A 7,033-nucleotide genomic window follows, 5' to 3' on the forward strand; every position below is an offset into this window, starting at 1 on the left:
AAGACCTGATCAGAATTGCATTAAGGCCACAATAAATGAAGGAAAAAATCATATCATGGCTGCATGTGCTATCAGTATTCTTTCCCATTTGCAAGGAATATCATTACACTATGTGGGATGAATCAGATCACAACATGGGAAAAAATAGCACAGAGGAATAAAAGTAGACTATATAATGATGGATATGGAGAATTAATTAGAGAACCAGGATTATTCAGGAGGTTATAAATTTAACTTTTTTTTTTTAAGAAAAAACTTGAAATAAATCTTTGTAGCCTTATCCTTAACCTTCTCAGGAGCAGGTTGTCCTGTGGGACTCAGCCTTGCTGGCACAGTGGTCCAGAGCTCCAGCTGTTGGCCAGAAGAGATTGTCATTCCAGACACGAGGCTGCTGCTCAATGCCATGTCTTTGGAGGCTGGTTAGATGGGCCTGACCTCACTGCATGGACCAAACAGATTTTCCTTGATGTGCCAGGATATGAAGAGACTATGTGTAGATGTAAGGAGAGTTTTGGCCAGAGCAACCAGGCCTGGCACAGGCTCCCATGGTCTGGTGTCTCCCACAACCCACTGGTGCTTCTCGGCAGTGCAATAAACCAGTGTGTAAATCCTCTTCCTTCCCTCTTTTTTAATTTGTTTTGCCACTTTGCCAGAAATAATTTTGCTTCAGGTTTTCAAGGTTTAATGGGGAGCTTGTGGTTTTTAACAGTTTATAACTCAAACAAAGTTAAATGGAATTTGATGGGAGAATGTATTTCTTTAGCCTGAGGGCTGTCTGCTGAATTTTGACAGTTTCCTGCGAACTGCAGAGATAAATTAGAGCAGCTTTAAAAAGCAAGAAGAGTCTAGCTAGAATGGGATGTGTCATCCTCTCTTATGAGGGCTACCAACTCTCTTGCAAAGGGGTCTGTGGTCATTTTAGAGGTCCCCTGTGGTCTGTTTGCATTACTGTGCATCCTTAGGTATGGAATACAAAAGTAAAAAGAACACTTACCAGTGACAGGAAAGCATCTGATCATCTCATACATAGCATATTACTGTTGACTGAAACATCTGTAATTTCATGATACCCTATATTAAACAATTTTTCTTTATCCACTGTTTCTCTTAGCTGTTTAACAATTAATCTTGTGTGGTATTGCTTCCACGTAAGTATAATATATCTGAGAGTGATTAATTGAAGGTTTAATAATTTGTCATTTTGTTTGCTTAGGGTTTATTAATGACACTAGAATTCCAACAATGAAGAGGCTTGTCTTAGGGAGCCTTCATTTACCTTCTTTTCATACACGCTTGTTCCTTTTCTGAACAAGTGTATGTGAAAGAATTTTCAGTATTAAGGGTGTGCTATATCTCCCATCTCATGGGATTCCTTAGATATTCTATTTAGTAGCTTCTTTCTGGGATGTTGTAGTTTATTGAATCAGCACCATTATGCCCATTCCACATTGTTATTTTGTCTGGTTGCTCCTTTGTTTTAGGGTAAGATTTACAGGATGACCTGTAAGCTTAGCATCCCTCCTAAAGAGCTTCCAGGTACTGCTCAGGAATCTCTCTATGAAATTATCAGCTGCTAATTATTTACTTTCAGTTTTGAGGTCTGCAATGACATAAAATGTTAGCTGGATCTCTTTAACCTCTTGTTAGCAAGAAGCTAACTGGGAATATGCCTGAATCTCCCTCAGCTACATGAGCAGACAACATTCCTCGGAGATGTGAGCTGCTTCCTCACATTGTGGCTCAGGAAAACTATGCTCAGTGCTAATGTGAAGATCAGTATCTATTTCCCTGTTCTTTGCAATGTTGCAAAGTGTACCTCTTTTATCTAGCTAATAATTTGAACACTCTACTCTTTTGACCTGCTAAAAACAAGTAAAATCTGATGTCTCATCTCATCTTTTGATCAATGTTAAAGTTCTAAATACATTGATCTACTTTTGGCTAAAGTGAAACCCTCTTGACACTAGTTCATCACCTCTCTGTTATTTATGGTGTTGCTTTCAGAATCATTATGGTCCTTTACTGTAGACAAACACTCAATAAAATTACTTTGTTTCATAGTGCAGAAACACCATGAACTTCTGTGTTAATTTCTGCCCTGTGGTCTCAAAAATATTGTATGTACCAAAAGTGAGATGATAACTAAGGATTTAGGAGCAACTATCCTTGTGTGCTATATTTTTTAGAATACAGAAGACTGAATGTTTTTGAAGATACTGTTCATAAAAGGATTGAAATTGTCAGGCACCATCTGCTCTGATATTGACTGACCATGATTCAGACAAATATCATTTAGAGATTTAGCAACATTTAGAAAATGATGTAGAAGTTTTGCTTTCTTTTTTTTCTGCTTTCCCTTCCCAGTGGTCACCCTTTGTACTAAATTTTAAGTGGATTTATATTTAAATTTCTGTTTGTGCAAAAAGGAAGGCAATGTAATATTGATCTTTCAGTTTCATGATAATAATAACGTGATATTCAGTATAAAATTCCGTTCTGAAATAAATAACCTCTGAGTATTTATTCCAAACATATAGTGTTGCAAAAATAAATTGAATACTGTATAATTATAAACATGGGGTTCCGATATTTATTAAAATGTCTCCTATTCCTGTGAACTGCAGGGATTTTTTGATTAACTCGATTTTTAAGATGATTCTGCAACTTACTATGTATGTGATCCCCTCTACTCAGCACTGGTGAGACACATCTGGAGTGCTGGGTCTGCTCCCTGCTCCCCAGTGCAAGACAGGCTTGTCTGTGTTAAACTCAGCCACACGCAGGAGTCTGTGTATATAGCTGGGCTTTCCCACTCCGTATGCTGATGTGCAGTTGCAGAGGTGCCAAAAAAGCACTCACCACTCAATAGCTGAGGGTTTACAGCTGGTCCTATGTGAAACCTGTGCAAAATTTCTGAGGTGCTTTAAGGAATCTCAGAGGATTTCTCATACATCAACTTGTATATCCTACTCAAGGGCAAGACACATTTGCTAGCTGTGCCAGAGACAGAAGGTGAGTCTGAGCTCCAAGCAGTACCAGCAATGGTCCAGACCTTTGCTCACTCCACAAGCAGATGTCCTATCTGTACCTTTAGAAAGTGAGGCCCTGGTTCCCTTGGCATCTCCAGTAATTACCCATTGAAATTACCCAAATCTCACTCATCTGTGACTTGGCTTCTCCACCTTCAGAGCAACACTACTGGCCTTGTGAAACACTTGTTATTAAAATGCTGCAAAGAAAAATATGGGAAGATCTTTTGCCAAATTGCAGTTTAATTTCTGTGATCACATCTCAAGCGGGTGTGATTCAACATTGTGGTTCTTTATTTAAATCCCTACTTCCTATTTCTTTCAAGATGGAAGAAAAACTGTTTGATCTTTTTAAAAAAGTAAACAATTTGAATAATTATCCTTTCTGTCATATTACAGATGGTTTTAAATTTACTTTACTTAATGAGACATATACAAGGAATTTGGGTCTAATAATAAGGTAAATTACTATGACTCTGGCAGTGAATGGGTTTCCAGTTTGGTTTTGTATTTGACTTGACTGTAGCCCAAGTCCTGCTCAGCTTGGCTGAGTGCTTATTTTAAATCAACATCCTATTTATGGGTTACAGCAGCACAGAGGTGTGCCAGGTTGGACATACACAGTTTCTTTCTCTCTTATCTTTGGTACTTTTCTCCTTCAAATTATCACTGATGTAAAGAATATAAGAATGTAATGAAATCTGACGTGTAGGTTGAAGCAAAGTAATCAATTAATTTGAATGAAGTGATAGCCTAATTTTCGCAGAAGGATTCAGCAATAGTAAATAAATGTTAATAGTTCCTTGATCTAATATACCCAGAGCTGAGTGGTAAATCTGTTTTCACAACCTTATTTTAGGGACTAGTCATCTGAATGAGTGTCAGTTCTTCAGCTTTTAGAAATCTTGCTTATGAACCAGAAACCCACGGGCTTGGGTTTAACAGAGAGATTAAGGTGCACTACTGAACAGTAGTGATGCAAAGCATCCTTAGAAAAGAATGTGACAGTGTAAATGGAAGTGCAGTATATGACTCATGTCCCAGCTGTTGAGCTGCCTGAGCTTTCCAGGGAAGAAAAAACAAGAATCGCATTAAGGATTGGATCTTCCCCCTACTCTCCTGCCATCATTTATTTTCTCCAGTTTTGGACATTCACCCTTTGCAAGAGCTGAAAGGGAAAGTCTTTACATGGACAAAAAGTTCTGTCTCTTTTGTGCTTACAAAGTCAGATGTCTCCCCTGACCAGCAATCCTATTCTGTTTAGGGAAGGAGCCCCCCTATCCCTTCCTAGGGCTAGAATAGGATCAGGGTCAGAGCTCTGCAGGTGGGCTCATAGTAATCCTCACCCACCCAGACCAATCTCATCCAGTCCATGCACTGAGGGACAGAGTGTAGGCCATCCTTGTCTCCCCTGCCATCCTCTGGCAGGTCTCTTGAACTTACCTCCCTCTGGGAGTATGTAGCACGAGGAGATTACCAGCATCAATCACCTTTCTACCCCTCTCTTAATTCCTCTCCTGTCCAGAAGGAGTGAAAATGCATCCTTGATAAAGTTGTATTACAGCTCCACTTTGATAAGGAATATTGTGTAGATAGCTGTAATGTGGGTAAAAGGTTTGTTATGTACCTGAGAGTCCTTGAAGATAACTTCAAAGATGACCATAATAACTAATGTAGATATATGCCTAATGATCACCCTGTGGGTTTTCATTGGTTTTTAAAAATCAAGGAGCAAAACGAAGCAGAAGCCAAATTTAGATCACACAATTTTAAGCTGCATGTATTCCTGCCAGCAAAATTTATATCTGTTGAGATGTGAGCAGGCAGCTAAGTCCAATTTGAATGAAACTGGAATCCATAAAAATTAAAAACATCATTTATATTCCCTATCACAGTGGTATGGCTACCTCTAAAGAAAAATACATATGCAAATAATTTAAAGCAGGGCTTAGATATATGATTGAAATCTCTGTTTGAGCAAGAATGCAGACAGTTACATAATTTGTCCACAAAATCAAGTTACGCACTTGTGGTTTTTGCAAATCTATGCACTGCTAGCATTTCAATGTGGGATCCTTAAAACAATTTTCTGCCAGTGCCCCCATCAGCTTCCCCTGTGCATACAGAAAAATTTAACAAGACAATTTCATATCATAAGGCTTTCCTCAGAACATTGGTTCTTGCCTTTTAGAAACAGCCATTTTGTGACTGCTTTCACAACCACAGCTGTAGTGACAATACCCAACATAGCTGCCTACTCCCAAATCTAAGCCCAAGAGACCTATTAAGCCATTTTTTTCCCCCCAGGGCTGCAGAACTGGAGACTCTGACAGTGCAAGACTGGAGAGAAGTTGATGGTGTTATGTTGTTATGCTCAGATCTTTGGGGTTTTGGGCCTTTGGGCCCAAACAATCATCCCTCACTGAGTGTGTGGGAAGATATGATTGTGGATGGAAGGATCTCTGAAGATTTTTTCTTGGATTGACATGCCAGAGTATGTGATGACTATAAAGTCCTGTAGTGGGTGAATGAGGATGAGGGGACAGGATGCTATAGATCTGGAGGAGGAGCCAGGACTGCTGTCCTGTGACAGGCATACACACATCATTCACGCCTAGACCCACAAATACAAGGTGGCAACACTGCTAAACTGTTGTTCCTTCCAGAAACCTTAATACTTAAAGCAGTTTCTGCTGATGATTTAGTACTATTCAGGGATGAAGTGAAGTGAGATGAAGCTAGGGGAAATTGGATCAACTTCTCATTAGTTTTGGTGACATAAATTGAAGAAAGAGCAGCTGAAGGCTTTCAGTGAATGCAACTCAGTGCATTTTTCCTTATTATGAGCTCTTCAAGGAAAACTCATTTAAAGCATAGGGAAATATCATTCTGTCTGGACCAGCCTGTGGACTAGCCTAAGGAAGTGCTTAGATTATGCATGAGATCAGTGGGAATTAAAACAAGCACTTATCAATGAAAGGAGATTTGTGTGATTGAAAAGTGTATCACCACCTTTCTGATGGCAAGAAGAGTGAGCTTCTGCATGGCTTCTGCCACAGCTTCACAATCAATGTCATGGATTGTGAAGTCTCTGGCTCACCTTAGGCTTACACTGGGATGAACCACACTGCATGGAAAAAGAGGAAAGCCTGGGACATGTCCTGACAGGCAGGGCTATAGTGCGGTTGGGACCAGAATACATGAATGAGTAGAGTTAGGTGTTCTTAGACTCCTCTCATCCAGACAGAAGAACTTGGAAATCAAAGCCTGTTTTACCACCTTCCTTTATTTTTGCAAGCCCATAAAAATTAAAAACATCATTTATATTCCCCATCACAGTGGTATGACTACCTCTAAAGAAAAAGAGAGGTATTGCATTGTTGGTGAGACAGTGCTTCTAAACAAATGGGCACAAATGCTGAATCACAATGATCTATTTGCCAAACTACATCAAAACCCACAGGCAGTATAATGAGCTCCAGCATGTGCAGATATGTCACTACAGACAGGGAAAGGAGCCAAAGAGGCCAGGAAGAAAAGCTATTCCCTATTGATGGAACAGCTAGTTCTAGTGTGTATCTAACAGTGATGAAATCAGCTATTTGACATCAGCTCTAGAGATGTACAAGTTCTTCATGTGTCATGTTCTGTTGATGCAAATGTTGATGCAAATCTCCACTTCAGCTAGATGTGGAGATCCGAGAGGACAGGTCTTTCCAGTAAATGGACAGCATTTCTGTGTGCAAAGAAATGAGTCAGTGGCCTAGAGGTTCAGACTTTTCCACTAGGTTCCCAGGCTAGAATGAGGATGGGAACAAGAGGAGGGCTGAAGGACAGCATTGTCCCAGTCCTGCTCCCAGCAGTGCTCCTCCTGCCTGGGATCACAACAGCCCACCTTACTTTTTGGTACTTTAGTCTGAAGCTCCTTGTTCTCCCCAGTTCTATGCCTTTGACTGGTTGCTGCTTAATTTCTTCTCTCTCCCGTCTCTCATGTTTGCCTCAGT

The 7,033-nt window shown here is 39.9% G+C and overlaps 1 long non-coding RNA gene across 2 annotated transcripts in view; it reads left to right on the forward strand.

Annotated features, from left to right (window-relative positions):
* The window catches only part of LOC146444727 (uncharacterized), a 74,593-nt gene extending 68,524 nt beyond the window's left edge, over positions 1-6,069 (forward strand). For both annotated transcript variants that reach the window (XR_014851976.1, XR_014851982.1), the window contains exon 6: positions 5,337-6,069. This is a non-coding gene — a long non-coding RNA (uncharacterized LOC146444727). The remainder of the gene's footprint in view (positions 1-5,336) is intronic.
* The last annotated feature ends 964 nt before the right edge of the window (positions 6,070-7,033 follow it).

The sequence above is a fragment of the Lichenostomus cassidix genome, chromosome 1 (genome assembly GCF_008360975.1).
Source record: "Lichenostomus cassidix isolate B80296 chromosome 1, HeHo_3.0, whole genome shotgun sequence".
In the NCBI taxonomy this organism is placed as follows: Eukaryota; Metazoa; Chordata; class Aves; order Passeriformes; family Meliphagidae; genus Lichenostomus; species Lichenostomus cassidix.